This window comes from Callithrix jacchus, chromosome 10 (assembly GCF_049354715.1).
Source record: "Callithrix jacchus isolate 240 chromosome 10, calJac240_pri, whole genome shotgun sequence".
Classification (NCBI taxonomy): Eukaryota; Metazoa; Chordata; class Mammalia; order Primates; family Cebidae; genus Callithrix; species Callithrix jacchus.
In genome coordinates, this window is record NC_133511.1 from 117,014,773 (window position 1) to 117,032,412 (window position 17,640).

A 17,640-nucleotide genomic window follows, 5' to 3' on the forward strand; every position below is an offset into this window, starting at 1 on the left:
ATTCTCCTTCCTGCTTCATAGACTTTCATGTTCTTTCCAACTAGAAATACTGTCTCCTCTCTTTTGCTTAATCCAAATCCTACCCCCTCCGCCCCGCCGCAATTTTCAAATTCTAGGATATGTTGTTCTTTTATGAAATCTCCCTAGGTCACTCTCTTTCCTTTCTCTGAAGTTTTATGTTGCTCAGTATTATGAGTTTAGTGCTAATAAACTATCTTTACTGTATCTGAATGTCCTGTCCCCAATTACATTTTATGCTCCCCAAGGATGGGGGCTGAACCTCTGTCTTATGACAAATTATCATTTATTTCATGCTAATTGCAAGACATGCTGAAAGTGTTTTATTATGCATTTTTCCACTTAATCTATAAAACCATGTTAGTAGGTGTGTACTGTCATCTCCCCCCACCTTTTTTTTTTTGAGACGGAGTTTCGCTCTTGTTACCCAGGCTGAAGTGCAATGGCACGATCTCGGCTCACTGTAACCTCTGCCTCTTGGGTTCAGGCAATTCTCCTGCCTCAGCCTCCCGAGTAGCTGGGATTACAGGTACGCGCTATCATGCCCAGCTAATTTTTTGTATCTTTAGTAGAGATGGGGTTTCACCATTTTGACCAGGATGGTCTCGATCTCTTGACCTCGTGATCCACCCGCCTTGGCCTCCCAAAGTGCTGGGATTACAGGCTTGAGCCACCGCGCCCGGCTTCATCATCCCTTTTTAACAGATGAAGATACATAGGCTTAAAGAAATTTAAAAATTTTCTGCATTCACATAGCTAGAGAGTGGGAGAGCCAGGGTTTGAACAGTCTGTTTGATTATAGTGCTCGTTTGCTTAACCTTGGTTTATACCCTACTTTCTCCCTCTATACTTTATATCTCCTAAGTAGCTTTGCTATTAATTGATTGCAATTCAGAACTCTAGTTGGTCTACTGGAAAAAAAGCATCTAAGATCTAGGGCTGAATGTTGGATTATAGTATTTCCAGACTTGAGAGATGTAATTATTTATAATCATAATTACAATACATGATTACTATGGCTATCTAGTAAATGCTGCCCCTGGCAATGAAGCAGAAAGAACTTCCTTTCTTTCTTTTCTAAGGAACAGAGGGAAAATGTCTGGCTAAAAACTGTGATGTTTTGAGTGGAGATGGAGGGAAAGTGGTTTGATTCATTTCTTCACAAGAAAGGGAATGGGGACAAAGAGAAGGTAGAATCTTCTGTGACCCATGACCTGAAGTCCTGTGTGATGTCCTAAGAGTTTTCATACGTGCCTGCAGTTTTAAGTGACTGTCTTCTGGTGGCTTAGAGTCTAGTCCCAAAACCAGGACAGTCCCAAAACCAGGACAGTCTAGTCCCAAAACCAGTTCTAGGGGCTGAACCACGCCTATACCGTCAAAACAAAATTAATTACTCAATTCATTAGGACACTACAAATAAAAAGTTCCATAGGTGCCATCTGTTTTTGTTCTTTTCAATCTCCTTAGACTCATGAAGTCCATCCTACCTTCTGGGCATAAATCAACCTCATCTCCTCAAAGCACTCGTGTTTCAATGCAGTACAGGGTCTGCATTGGCTTTATTGTATGATGAGGTTTAGAAAAGAGAAGGGAAAATCAAATCTGGAGAAATACTGTGAAATCCAGAATGCTGTATAAGAAATTCAAGCCCTAAAATATTCATTATAGTATTTTGTCTAGCCAATCTCTTAATTTCTTTTCCTTTTTTTTTTTTTCTGAGATGGAGTCTCACTCTGTCACCCAGGCTGGAGTGCAGAGGCACGATCTCTGCTCACTGCAACCTCCACCTCCAAGGCTTGAGCGGTTCTCCTGCCTCAGCCTCCTGAGTAGCTGGGATTACAGGTGTCTGCCACCACACCCATCTAATTTTTGTATTTTTAGTAGAGATGGGGTTTCACCATGTTGGCCAGGTTGGTCTCGAACTCCTGACCTCAAGTGATCCAACCGCTTTAGCCTCCCAAAGTGCTGGGATTATAGGCATGAGCCACTGCTCTTGGCCTTTAATTTCTTTATTAAAAAGTTTTCTACTCATCATATTATGGTCTTTCCTTCCACCCTACCCCAGGTAGTTCTTAAAAGAGCCTCCCCTCCAAAAAAAAAAGAGAAGTATCTTCGTTTTTAGGTCTATAGTAAAATTTATTGCAAAAACAAGAGATGCTTGTTATTGTTCCGGTTGCCACTGTGACAAGATATAGATGTAAATTAGGCTCTATTTAGAAGCTATATCAACCTTAGAATAATATGAAGTGCATTTTTTTTTTTTTTTATTGCAAAGAAGACAACTAGACACAGCTTTCAAAAGATGGCCCAGAAAGCTTGCTATTCATTCATATGATGCTAAATTGTTGGGTCAAATGTTGGGCATCCTGGAGACAAATAGCAGCATGCTTTGCTGACTTCAATCTTTACATAAATCTGGACAGGTGGTGGCAGTTATTTGGATCCATCCTTGCTTTTTAAACTAGAATATGTACATTCTGGAATCTAGAGGATACAAAGCTGTGCTTTGGGAGAAAGTGAACTTCCAGGATCAATATGGCACAGCTTTTTTTTTTTTAAAGGTCTATTTTAACTTGAAAATATTTGGGGAATGATTTTATATCAAAACAAACATGGAGATGATATAGGATAGTGGGGAGATTTGCAGGATTTAAGGGAATAAAAGCATAAGATTTTCAAGAAATTTCTTGTGGCTGATCACAAAGTTCTTAAAAATGTAAATTGTCTCTCATGCTAATTAGAGTACTTAAGTTAAAAAGCCTTAGATGTTTCACATGTACCCCAAAACCTAAAATGCAATAAAAATAAATAAATAAATAATTTAAATTAAAAAAAAAAGTCTTAGATGTTAATTTAGACCATAGATTGGCTAATCCTCAATTGAAAATACAATTTCCCAAAGTCCCCAAGTCTCAAATCATGACTTGGAATAGCTCCTCCCTTATTATGCCTAAAAAAAAAAACAACTAAAGTACTAGCCAACTTCTAAACAAGTATGTTCCAGAGAAAAACTCCCAGCAGACAGCTAGTCTTTGGAAATATAGTTTACTGTCTTACCGTCATGCAACTAAGAGCATGGCTCCACAAGTTCTTTGTCCTTCATGTAATCCCTATACAAGTTGACTAGTGGCCCCAGAAGTCACAGATGATCACAGAGTCAGAGCTCTGCCAGGTCACCTGGGTCCATCTTTTCCAAAGAGCCTGCTTGGCTTGTCCAAGACTGCACCAGGGAGTCAATTTTTAATTCATCACTTAAATATACAAAGTACTCTAGGAGATCCAAAGATAAATGAAATGCCATCTGCTTTATGGAGTCAAGGGACAAGACTGTCAGCCGGAACTTCCCTTATTCTGGTTTTGTTTGCCACACCTTTGTACCCCTGCCACTCATTGTCGGTTTCTCTCAATTTAAATTTGCAGATGATATTTAATCACAGAGAGAAAAGGTAGTTTGCAAGGAACTTCCAGTTTGAGTGGCTGTTTAACTAAGTCTATATAACCGCCTCTTTGGTTATGCAAGCAAATTTGAGGGGAATGAATAGATTTTAAAAAGCATAGAATTCGGGGGAAATGATGTTTCCAGGGAAGTAGGCTATGTTGGAATTAAATGATGTGTACTCAAATTTCAGCTTTGTGACTTACCAGTTTTGCAGTCTTGCTAGGTCACTTGCCCTCTCTCAGATCCCATTTGCTCAGAGTAACACCTCACTACTTTACAATGTCGTTGTGAGGCGAATGTTCACGAAATAGTGTCCATGAAAGAACCTAGTAAAATGCCTGTGTGTATTACTTACTCAATAAAGTGCAGAGATTCATTGATTCCTTTACTCGTTATCTATCCTAAGATTGAAAAAAAACATTGAATGGGTAGAACACCTGGCAAGTCTATCTAATATTTTCTGGGAGAGGTTTCCTATCACATCTAACTCCACTCCTAGTCAACGATGTTACCTTATACTTCAGAATCTCTCTTTTAGTGGAGTGAAGAATGACAACTCTTTAATCTACTAATAAACTAGTTATTGTTAAAAGGTACTTTATATAAATAAGGAAATGCAAAACAAACAAAAAAGATAGTTTATAAAAATGTACTGACTTTGGGTATATCTTTATGGCTGAATTGACCTACATGATATAGCTATTAGCACAAATTTGGACATACCTGAGAGGAAAATAAAATCTTAACTTAGGGATTTTTGATTGTGGGATGAACAGAGAAGGAAGAAAAAAGTTATAACCATAATTCACAGGGCAAAAGCCCAGCTCAGAGAGTGGGTATTTGTGGCTTCTGAAGATACTTATATGGCTGTAGCAGAGTCACGGAAGATCTGTGGATATCTATTCAAAGAAAATGTTCCAACATCACATGTACTCAAACAAAAGACATATTTTGCCCTTAGAAAACACTCTTTTTTTTCTGTGAGAGAAGTTCTCTGTCACTAAAGCTGGAGTGCAGTGGCACAAACATGACTGACTGAAGCCTCAACCTCCTGGGCTTAAGCAATCCTCCTGCCTCAGCCTCCCGAATAGGTAGAACCACAGGTGCATGCCACCATACTTGGCTAATTTAAAAAATGTTTTAAGAGATGGTGGCCTTGCCATGTTGGCCAGGCTGGTCTCAAACTCCTGGGCTCAGGCAATCCTCCTGTCTTGGCCTCCCAAAGTGCTGGGATTACAGGCGTGAGCCGCTGCGCCCACCCAAAAGACATCCTTGAATAACATTTTCTATATGTCTGATGATATTCTCACAAGTACTTCCTGGAAGAAATTCATATAAGTATTTTTGGCAACAATATCTCAAAAGAAAGAGAGCCAAAATTGTATCTCTTTGTTGTTAATATGTTGGATCATATGAAATTTGTTTTTGAAGGTCAACAATGGTAGCGTATTATTTGGGGGGAAAAAAGAGAAAAAACATCAATGGTAGCATATAGGCTATTTTACATGGTGCAATGTGATAGTTTTGTAAGTGAACTGTGAGCATATTATATGAAACAGTCAGACATTCAGCAGCAGCTGTTGTACTCCTACTGCAATAATAATGACTAACATTTATTGGGTGCTGTGCACTCCAAAGGCGGCCTCAGTACTCCAAGATCTGTGCACTGTGCTAATTATTTTACAGGCATCAGTTCATTTAAAGTGGACCTTCAGTTCTGTGCAATAGGTATCTTCCTTTTTTACAGTTTTTTTTTTTCAGATGAAGAAATTGAGGCTTAAGAGTTTAATGAACTTGCCCAGCTTGTAAATGGCAGAGTAGGACTTAATTCCTAGGTCGATCTGAAAGCAGGTCTGTTTCTATCATTAAAACAAACTGTAAATCACTGAGCAATGCAGTATGTGCAAGGCTGAAGGATAGTTGCCTTAGAGGGACAAAATTCTTTAATTCTAATTGTCCTTTATCAACAAAGTCTATTACTGTGAAGTGATGTGCCACAGGCATTCCTCAGAGCATTACAGAGGCAGTGCTCAGTACTTTAATTTATAGGCGCTTTCTTTCCTTTTTGTTCCTCATTTTCTTCCTCTCTTACTACTTATTCATTTAATCAACAATATTGATTTAAAGAAATTCCTTTTACATACATTATTAAGGCCCTGCTCTATATAAGGCATAGCTCTAGTTTCTGGGAAAAGAGAAAGAAGTGTATAAAATGAAAAATGTTAATGTTCAAAAAGCTCAAAATTCAATGAGAGCGATAGTAATGAAAATAATACAAGTCAGACCAGGTATTATGGCTCATACCTGTAATCCCAGCACTTTGGGAGGCTGAGGCTGGAGGATTGCTTGAGGCCAGGAGTTCGAGACCTGCCTGGGCAACGCAGTGAGATCTCATCTCTACATAAAATTTAAAAAAATAGCTGGGTGTCATGGCATGTGCCTGTGTGGTCTCAACTATTCTGGAGGCTGAGGCAGGGGGATCTCTTCAGCCCAGGAGGTTGAGACTGCAGTGAGCTCTGTTTGTGTCACTGAACTGTAGCCTGGATGACAGAGCAAGACTCTGTCTCCAAAAAAGAAAATACAGGGCTGGGTGCAGTGACTCACACCTGTAATCGCAGCACTTTGGGAGGCTGAGGCAGGCAGATCGCCTGGAGTCAGGAGTTTAAGACCAGCCTGGCCAACATGATAAAACCCCGTCTCTACTAAAAATACAAAAAAAAAATTAGCTGGGGATGGTGGCACATGCTTGTAATCCCAGCTACGTGGGAGGCTGAGGCAGAATTGCTTGAACCTGGAAGTTGGAGGTTGCAGTGAGCTGAGATTGTGCCACACTGCACTTCAGCCTGGGTGACAGAATGAGACTCAAAAAAAAAAAAAAAATATATATATACATATACGTGTGTGTATATATATGTGTGTGTATGTATATATAGAACACACATACACACACACACACACACACACACACATAATACAAGTCAAACTCAGGGCACTGCTGTCATAAAAGGAAAACAACCTAGGGAAACAGACATATCTCTCTTGTTGCAATAATGCCCTGAAGAATGGCAAGTAATTACAATTATTTTTAATGCGTAAGGGGGCTCCTATGTGAAGGAAACTTCTAGTAATTCCTTTTATGGCAGAATAGATATTTGCTAAGTTTTCAGTATCTTTAAATTCGAAATTGAAATGATGAATATTTTTTAAAAAGTAGAGGACTCCTTGAAAGTACTCACATCTCCGCATTTCAGGACTGGTTAGTGTTGAGCTCATTTCATCTGGACTAGAGTGTGCTCCCTGGATCATTTTAAGCAGACCTTTCTCTTTGCCTTTCTTTCATCAGTTTGAGGAGCATCAATTTCACAGTATGTATTCTTGAGTTTCCCTTAAGCTGTCGGGTATAAACTACTGGTTCTGAGTAGGAACTTGACTTCGACTCTTTCTGTATAAAGCTCCACACTTTGCTTCTGTTCCTAGCTTAGTAATTGACAAGGGATTTTTCTAACATTCTAAAATCTGGAGGCTGGGAGGAGATTCTGACCATTTGCTGAGCTCAAGTGGACTACAACCCATTGCAGATTTACTGGGGTCCTTTGTGAACCCCAAGGGCCCGCCTCAAGGTCTTACCTGTCCTCAGAGGATCCCTGGGCTGATATGCAGACCACTGCTACATTACATATCTCATTGATTCAGGGAACTTTGTTGAAATGCTTCTTAAACCAGACCGGAATCCTTTCAGATTAACTCTTGAGTTATATTCCATCTTGCTTCTTTCTTCTTTGTACAAGGTAACATGGGGCTTATCACATCTCTGTAGCTTGGAGCTTACTTTTAAAGTTGCACTGGTATTCAGACATGACATTATCATCAAATAACAACATTCATAACTAACCTGCCTAATAAGTCATTGCTGGTCTCCTGAGATGACTGAGGTCGCTTGGAAAGCAAAAATCAACACGATTAAATGTAGTCTAAGAGTTAACATTGCATCAGGATTATTCCATGGGTATATCTCCCCTGGGGATGGTCTTTTAATAACTTCTTCATGAGTTCAATGATGAGGTCAGTTGGGGAAAGAAAAATTATTGTTTTCACTTTATCTATAATTAATTTAAAAAATTTCCACATGTAGCATTCTTTTTTTTTTTTTTTTTGCCATATTCCACATTATTTTCTATTGTCTTTGTTTCTGGGAAATAGTGTCCTCCAAATTTTTCTTTTCTTTTTTAATTGACAAATAATAATTGTACCCATTCATAGGGTACATAGTAATGCTTCAATACATATAATATATAGTGATCAGATCAGGATAATTAGCATATTGTCCTACTAATTTTAATCCTGTCTGATGTTTCTTAATTTGCTTTGCCAATTTGTATTTCCCTAACTTCTACACAAGCTGGGTCTTGGTCCCAGGTCCTGTTTTCTATTGACGTATTTTTGTAGTGTTATTATTTAGTTGCTTGGCTTTAAGTATGCTGATAATTCTCACATGGTGTATCTCCAGCCAGCGGTAACCTTACTCCTGAACTCCAAACGTATACAGACACTTATCTACCTGATATCTCTATTTGGGTCATGAATAAGTATCTCACATTTAACATATTTTAAATAGGACTTTTAATCCATCATCCACTTGGGTATTATCTATTGAATCATTCAGATCCTGAGAGTAGTCTCTCAATAAATATTTGTTAAAAATTAGTGAATACTAGTGTTTCATGTAAAACATTGGGGGAGGGCTGGGTGTGGTGGCACACATCTGTAATCCTAGCACTTTGGGAGGCTGACGTGGGTAGATCACTTGAGGACAGGAGTTTGAGACCAGCCTGGCCAACAGCAAAATCCAATCTCTACTAAAAAATACAAAAAAATTAGCTGGGCGTGGTGGTACACACCTGTAATCCCAGCTACTTGGGAGGCTCAGACACAAGAATAGCTTGCAGTATAGTTTGAAGTCAAGTAGCGTGATACTTCTGCACAGCAAAAGAAACTATCATCAGAGTGAACAGGCAACCTACAGAATGGGAGAAAATTTTTTCAATCTATCCATCTGACAAAGGGCTAATATCCAGAATTTACAAAGAACTTAAACAAATTTACAAGAAGGAAACAAACAACCCATCAAAAAGTGGGACAAGGATATAAACAGACACTTCTCAAAAGAAGACATTAATGTGGCCAACAAACATATGAAAAAAAGATCACCATCACTGGTCATTAGAGAGATGCAAATCAAAACCACAATGAAATAGCATCTCACGCCAGTTAGAATGGCAAACATTAAAAAGTCAGGAAACAACAGATGCTGGAGAGGATGTGGAGAAATAGGAAGACTTTTACACTGTTGATAGGAGTGTAAATTAGTTCAACCATTGTGGAAGACAGTGTGGCGATTCCTCAAGGATCTAGAACCAGAAATAGCATTTGACCCAGCAATTCCATTACTGCGTATATAAACTCAAAGGACTATAAATCATTGTACTATAAAACACATGCACATGTATGTTTATTGCAGCACTGTTCACAATAGCAAAGACTTGGAACCAACCCAAATGCCCATCAGTGATAGGCTGGATAAAGAAAACATGGCACATATACGTCATGGAATACTATGCAGCCATAAAAAAGGATGAGTTCATGTTCTTTGCAGGGACATGAATGAAGCTGGAAACGATCATTCTCAGCAAAGTAACACAAGAACAGACAACCAAACACCACATGTTCTCACTCCTAAGTGGGAGTTGAACATTGAGAACACATGAACACAGGAAGGGGAATATCACACAACAGGACCAGTTGGGGAGTGGAGGGCTATGGGCAGGATAGCATTAAGAGAAATACCTAATGTAGATGACAGGTTGATGGGTGCACCAAACTACCATGGCACATGTATACCTATGTAACAACCCTGCACATTCTGCACATGTACCCCAGGACTTAAAGTATAATTAAAAAAAAAAAAAAGAATAGCTTGAGCCTGGCAAGTGGAGGTTGTAGTGAGCCAAGATCGCAGCATTGCACTTCAGCCTGGGTGACAGAGTTGAGACTCTATCTCAAGAGAGAAAAAAAGATCTGGGGAAATGATTTTTCTTCCAACATTCCTTGGAGAAATGAGAGATCATCTAGAGCTCTTCTTCATCTTCCTCTTCTTCAAAGTCACTCATGAAATCACAGAATTAAGAGAAGTTTTAGAGGTCATTTAGTGGTTGCCACTTTGGAATTCCAAATCTCAAAGGGCCCTCAAGATTATTAAGGGTTTTTCAAGGTAATTTTAACATTTCAAAAGCCCTAGTATTAGTCATACATTTCTCTGAGATAAGGTTATACCGCACATGAATTACTTACTATTATTCCTTTGTTATTTTGCTATTTAAAATAAATGATTAGGCAGGCTAATTTTCAAAGCACAGAGTTTGAGGCAATAGAGAAAAACAATGAAAAGAGCAGGTCTGTAATTAAACCTAAAAAGCTTCTTCAGAGCAAAAGAAATAATAGCAGAGTAAACAGACAACTCACCGAGTGGGTAAACATCTTTGCAAACTACGCATCTGACAATGGACTAATATGCAGAATCTACAAAGAACTCAAACAAATCAGCGAGGAAAAAAACACAAATAACCTCATTAAAAAGTGAGCAAAGGAGATGAATAGACATTTCTCAAAAGAAGATATACAATCAGCCAAGAAACATACGAAAAAATGCTCAACATCATGCGTCATCAGGAAAATGCAAATTAAAACCATGATGAGACACCACCGTACTCCTGCAAGAATGGCTGTAATTAAAAAACAAAAGTCGAAAAACAATGGATGTAGGTGGGGTTCAGTGGCTCACACCTGTAATCCCAGAACTTTGGGAGGCCAAGGCAGGCAAATCACTTGAACCCAGGAGTTTGAGACCAGCATGGGCAACATGGTAGAACTCTGTCTCTGTCTCTACCAAAAATACAAAAAATTAGCTGGGTATGATATGTGCAGCTGCGGTCCCAGCTACTTAGGAGGCTTAGGTGGAAGAACTGCTTGAGCCCAAGAGTCAGAGGTGGCAGTGAGCCAAGATTGTGCCACAGAGCAAGACTGTCTCAAAAACAAACAAACAGAAAACCCCAAACCAAAAAACAAAAACCCAATAGGTGTTGGCATGGGTGTGGTGAAAAGGGAACACTTTTACACTGCTGGTGGGAATGTAAATTAGTACAACCACTGTGGAAACCAGTATGGAGATTCCTTATAAAACTAAAAGTAGATCCACCATTCATTCGTGCAATCCCACCACTGGGTATCTACCCAAAGGAAAAGAAGTCATTATGTGAATAAGGCACATGCACATGCATGTTTTTAGCAGCCCAATTTGCAATTGAAAAGATATGGAACCAAGCAGAGTGCCCATCGACTAACAAGTGGATAAATAAAATGTGGTATATATGCACCATGGAATATGACTCAGCCATCAAAAGGAATGAAATAATGTCTTTTGCAGCAACTCAGATGGAATTAGAGGACATTATCATAAGTGAAGTAACTCAGGAATGGAAAACCAAATACCATATATTTTCACTTGTAAGTGAGAGCTAAACTATGAGGACTCAAAGACATACAGAGTGATATAGTGGACTCTGGAAACCTGGGGTGGGGTGGAGGTTGGGAGGGAAGTGAAGGATAAAAGACTACATATTTGGCACAGTGCATACTGCTTGGCTGATGGGTTCACTAAAATCTCAGAATTCACTGCTAAAGAACTCATCCATGTAACCAAAACCATTTGTACCCCAAAACTATTTGAAATAAAAAAGAATAAATTAGAAAAAATAGCTTAAAAAAAAAAGAGCAGGTCTGAATTCAGACAGATATGGATTCCAACCTTGGCTCAGCTACTCACTCCATGTGTGTCTTTGAGTAAGTTAATAGACCCTTTAAAGCCTCGGTTTCCTGACCTGTAAGATGGGGATAATAGTGCTGTTCTTCCCTCGTAGAGTAGTTGTGGGCATTGAATGAAATATGCATGTACGGTGTATATCGTCTTAGCTAACCCTTTATAGTTCTATCGCTACTATAGTGCGGATCATAGGGAAAACACTGTACAATTCCTATGTTGTAGAGGATGTTGAGAGCTACTGACCCAATGCAACCTCACTTTCAACACAGCTATCCATGCCCCATGTTTTTGGATAGATAGATATAAACTACATTGGATCACTTACTATGAAGAATTAAATAGCGGGGAAGGAAAGACTAAGTGGTAGTTGTAGGTAAGATTATTTACCCCGTATCAAAAACGCCAGGAAAGTTTTGTTAGACAACTTTTGAAGAAAATCATAACCTTTCATATCCTCACCAGGGACCTTGCAACTGCTCCATTCACTACAACTTCACCGGCACTGAGGATCATTATTAAAAAACAACCAAAACAAGACGTAATATTACAACTTGGCTCACTTAGGGCTAGATTCTTCCTTTGACAAGGCGGTGATGGGAGGCGGTGGCACTGGTGGGAAGTACAGATCGAAAAGTGATGACGACTGTGGCTTCCTGGGGCTGTGGCCCACTTCGGTGGACCCAGCACTGAGGCAGCGGTGGCGAGGCCCAAGAAATAAGTGCGGCTGGCGGCAGCTCGCTCAGGAGCCGCTGGGGCTGGAGGTTGACCATCTCCTGGAAGATGTGCAGCTGCAGGAGCGCATGAGCGTGGCTGGTTGTCAGAGGTCCCGAAGGAAAAACTCTTCTTCATGGACACTGGCTCCCAAGAAAAAGGACTAAGAAGAAAACCAAAGTCCAGAAGAAGTCACTGCTTCTCAAGAAACCCCTTCGGGTTGACCTCATCCTCCAGAACACATCCAAAGTCCCTGCCCCCAAAGATGTCCTCACCCACCAGCTCCCCAACGCCAAGAAGCTCAGGCGGAAGGAGCAGCTCTGGGAGAAGCTGGCAAAGCAGAGTGAGCTGCCCCGGGGAGGCCCGCAGGGCCCAGGCCTCAACTCTCCGGCAGCCAAGACCAAGCCAGGACACCGTGGAGCGGCCCTTCTACGACCTCCGGACCCCAGACAACACCCCTGGCCAGGCCGTTGGTTGGCCAGGATGCATTTTTCCTGGAGCAGACCAAGAAGAAAAGAGTGCAGCGGCCACCATGCCTGCACACTGAGCGGTCCCCAGGCCCCCGCCCTGGAGGTGGCGCCTGCCGGAGCTTCCTACAACCGGTCCTTTGAAGACCACCAGACCCTGCTCTCAGCGGCCCACGAGGTGGCGTTGCGGCGGCAGAAGGAGGCAGGGAAGCTGGAGCGGCAGCTGGCCTTGCCCCCCACGGAGCAGGCCGCAGACGAGCGTGGGACAGACCTCGGCATTCCCAGCCCCTGGCCCCTGGCCCCTGGCCCGGCTCCCCCTCACGGTTCCAGGAGCTGTGCGAAGGGCTGCTGGAGGAGTCGGACGGTGATGAGGAGCAGGGTTTGGACGAGGGGCCGGAGGCTGGGGAGGCCAAGGTCTGCCCCATGCCCGCCCGCCTGGCCGCCACAGAGAAGACCGAGCAGCCGCGGCGGCGGGAGGAGGCTGCGTGCACAGCAGGCTGCGTTGCGGGGAGGCCTGGCTCCGGCACCAGGAGCTGTTCCGGCTGTGCCGGATCAAGGCCCAGGTGGCCCTGAGGCTGGCGGAACTGGCGCGGAGGCGGGAGGCCGAGACTGACAAGCCCCGGAGGCTGGGGCGGATCAAGTGCTAGGCACCCAGACGTCGACGTGCAGCTCAGCTCGGAGCTGGCTGACTTGCTCAGGACCCTGAAGCCCGAGGGCAACAAACATCTTTGGAGACTGGTTCAAGACCTTCCAGAGGAGGAATATGATCGAGCCTGGAGAGAGAGCCAAGTTCAAGCTCAAGTACAAGGTGAAGCTGATGGAGAAATGGGTGTTACAGGAGATCCAGTTGTAGCTGTCATCAGACGCCGGAGCCCCGCCCTTCAATAAAAAGTCCCTTCTAGGCGGGGCGCAGTGGCTCAGGCCTGTAATCCCAGCACTTTGGAAGGCCAAGGCGGGCGGATCACGAGGTCAAGAAATCGAGACCATCCTGGCCAACATGGTGAAACCTCGTCTCTACTAAAAATACAAAAATTAGCTAGGCATGGTGGCGCGCGCCTGTAGTCCCAGCTACTTGGGAGGTTGAGGCAGGAGAATTGCTTGAACCCGGGAGGTGGAAGTTGCAGTGAGCCAAGATTGCACCACTGCACTCCAGCCTGGTGCCTGGTGACAGAGCGAGACTCTGTCTCAAAAAAAAAAAAAGTCCCTTCTAACTTCCCCCACAAAAACAACAACAAAACTTGGCTCACTTAAACAAACAAAACGGTGGTTGAATGCTTTAATTTGCAGTTTTTGACCCCCATCCTTCAATTTTAGCAGAATACTGTTTTTTTTGGCATGGCACAGCCTCTCTGAGTATCCCCTGAAAAGATCAATGCAAACATCACTCTGTAGGCTGCTACCCTTGGCCATTTGAACCAAATTTGAAAGGTCTACCACGACATAGAGAAATGTTTGTGTGCACATGAAAAATCTACCTTGCAGCCAATTGAAACTCAATAACATTTTAAAAAATTGACAGTGGTTCATGCCTGTAATCAGCACTTTGGGAGGCCAAGGCGGGCATATCCCTTGAGATCAGGAGTTTGAGACCAGCCTGGCCAACATGGCAAAACCCCATCTCTACCAAAAAATAAAAAAATTAGCCAGACATGGTGGCATGTACCTGTAGTCCCAGTTACTCTGGAGGCTGAGGTGGGAAAATCTCTTGAACCCAGGAAGTGGAGGTTACAGTGACAAAGTAAAACCCTGTCTCAAAAAAAGAAAAGAAAAATCAACAAATGTGTGGTGAGTGAGATGGGGCAGTGAAGCATGTTCATTAAGCTATTTCCTGAAGTTATACTCACAGGAAGTTGTGCTACTTTCATTTATAAAAATGTTTTTTGAATCAGCCTGTAATATTCGAATGTGATACCAAAAGAAAAAGAGGTTCCTTTAGTTTTTAAATTTATGGTTGGAGTGGAGTAATACAAATTAACAAAGTGTTTAAGAAAGATTAAGAGTATGATAAGTTGGGTTGTTGAGGGGATGAGCTGTACATGAGGGGATGGAAACCCTCGCTAGGCCGGACACCATAATAGAAATGAAGGTAGACATATAAAGTGAAATAAGAGCACACAACACAAAACAAACAGGATTGTTGAAGTTTCAAGGAAAAAATATAATACCAAAATTCTGGGTTCAAGAAGAGGAAGGATAACAGGATGAGTTATTTAATTTTGCTGGGCTTCCGGTTTCCACATTTGTAAAATGGACAAAGGAAACATCTGTGCTTTCTTTCCTCTGGGTTTGATATGAGAATCATATGCTGTTTGTGGAAATCATACTTTTTTTTTTTTTTTTTTTGCGACAGAATTTCGCTGTGTCACCCAGGCTGGAGCGCAGTGGTATGGTCTTGGCTCACTGCAACCTCTGCCTCTTGGGTTCAAGCAATTGTCTCAGCTTCCGGAGTAGCTGGGATTACAGGCGTGTGCCACCACACCCAATTAATTTTTGTATTTTTAGTAGAGACGGGGTTTCACTATGTTGGCCAGGCCGATCTTGAACTCCTGACCTCAAGTGATTGCCCGCCTCAGCCCCTCAAAGTGCACAGGAGTGTGCCACCGCACCCAGCCAGAAATCTATACTTTTAAGCTGTATATATTTTAAGCGGGGTGGTAGAATAATCATAGTAATGAAGAGGCATGAGAATGATCAGGAGTTTGCTATGAAAAAAAAGGAATGAAGACCAAGGAAAGAATAAAAACAGAAAGAAGACACTTATTGAGAACCTATTGCATGTCTGACACTGGGCTTAGCACTTTGATACATAAAATCTCAGTTAATTTTCCCTAAGACTCTGAGATGGGTGTTACACTCTTCCCATGTTTGCACAAAGAATGCTGATGTTCATAACTTCTCCAAGGTCACATGGCCAGTAGATTAAGCAGTGGGAGTGGCAGAACATTGACTGAACTCCGAAGGAAGCAATGAGGATATGTACGCAGTGATTGCATACTGTGTTTTTAACCTATCTGAACCTGCTCAGGCTCAATGACACAGGAGAGTAACTTTGCCTATGATTTCTTTCCTTGTACCAGGTCTAATGGAAGAGGAAAACCAGAGGGGAGTGGTACACTTCCACTTCCACTCCTTTTCAACAGACCTGGAGGTGACTTCCTTTATAATTGCAGCCTTGATGTTGCACCTAGGAAGCCTTGTTGGAAATTTCACCACTGGGCCCACAGTCTGGCGAGATCCCTTCCTTCATATTCCAATGTACTTTTTTGTTGTTGTTGGCGTTGACTATGTTGGAAATTGGCAGCTCCACCAACATTTCTCCTGCAACACTGGCTAGCATCCTTTCCATGGGGAAGGTGCTTATCTCTCTCCCTGGCTATGGAACTCAGATGCTCTTTGTCATCCTTTTGAGAGGATCTGAGTGTGTCTTGCTTGCTGTCATGGCCTATGACAGGTATATGACTGTCTGTCGTCCATTCAGTTATAATCTCATCGCAAGTGGGTAGCTCTGTGGGCAGATGATTTTGGGTTCTCTAAGGCTGGGATTCCTGTTGTCACTGTTTTTGACTATTCTGATCTGACACCTTTCATTCCATGGCCCAATGAAACCTACCGCTTCTTCTGTGACATGCCCACAGCAAGTGCCTGGTCTGTGCAGACACCACATGCATGAGGCAGCTGTCTGCCTTCATTGTGGCCACTGTCACCGTCCCCTTTCTCCTTGTCTGCCTCCCCTATGGCTGCCTTGCAGCCACCATCTTGAGGATGCATTCAGCTTAGAGAAAGCACCAGGCCTTCTCCACCAGTTCCTCCCACCTCGTTGTGGTTCTACTACAGTATTGCTGTTGCATCCTCATCTGCCTTTGCCCCAGCTCTAGTTACTCATCAGAGGAGGACTGGGAGGTATCTGTTGTTTGCACCTTTTTCTCCTTGTGCAGAATCCCATGATCTATAGCATATGGAACCAAGAGATAACATGCACTAGACAGACATGTGGCAAGAATGTCCTTGTTTGAAAAGCTAGAAATATTCCTTCTTAAAAAATATTCCCCAAACTAGGAGGACATGATCTAAGGGACAGGAAGCTCAAAGACAAAAAGGAAGAAGTGGAGCATGGGGGAGCCAGTCAATCCCAAAGACACGATCCAAAAATCTTGAAAGATCAAAATCCCAAAAAGATAATTGTGAAAAAAGAATTTCGAAATTATGTAAAAGCTAATTATTTACTTTTGTAACAGGAGATTTATTTGAAAAACATAGAAGCACTACAGAATATATTAGTGCTTTGCACAATAAAATAGGCAATAATAAGATACATATTTTTGCAAGCATAAGAACTCAGGCGCACTAATGACAATCACATGAGTATGACAGTTATGAGCAGATGAACCTTATTTATAAAGAAATAGCTCGTGTAACTTCAGTCATCTGAAATACTGTAGGGACAACCTAAGTCTTTTGACGAGATGGATCCAAAACCGCAGTGAGTCACCACCGCTCACGCAATCACTCCAAGAGCTGAGATCTGGAGAAATTTTACCTTTCACAAAAGTAGATGTACAAAAAGGACATGTCATCATTGATTGAGGAAGTTTTAACACTTTTATGTTATGCACAATGCTTACACACAAAGTTAATGTTGCAATAATGCACTTTTGTGAGGTCAAAGTTTGTAAAAAATTCATACAATAAATTAGAACTCTCTAAACATCTTTACAAAATGTGTACCTCTAGGATTGGAAATGATGCAAAGATAAACTACATAGCATAAGGAATTGTAAAAAATGATGCTGGGAATTTAAAATTGTGAGAAAAAACTAAAAACAATAAACAAAACTGAAATGAAAGTTTGACATATGAAAATGCATATTTCAGGGGTAGATTATGGGCAATTACACAAAAGAAGTCCATAAGAGCTTTCTGACTTCCATAACCATTAACTATATTTTGAAGTCTTGCATTGCAATAAATAGCTGCCTTTTTTTTTTCTTTTAGGACATGGCTCTTCTTGGAGAATATGTTCGCATTCATTTTCTTTTCTTTTCTTTTTTTCCAAGCCAAACTGTATCCAGCTTTATTAAAGATACTTTCCATAAACAGTCATGGTATCTCAGACAGGACATGGGCAGACA

The 17,640-nt window shown here is 41.6% G+C and overlaps 1 pseudogene; it reads left to right on the top strand.

Moving 5' to 3' along the window:
- Positions 1-11,173: 11,173 nt before the first annotated feature.
- Positions 11,174-17,344, top strand: LOC100409414 (ribosome biogenesis protein NOP53-like; annotated as a pseudogene).
- The last annotated feature ends 296 nt before the right edge of the window (positions 17,345-17,640 follow it).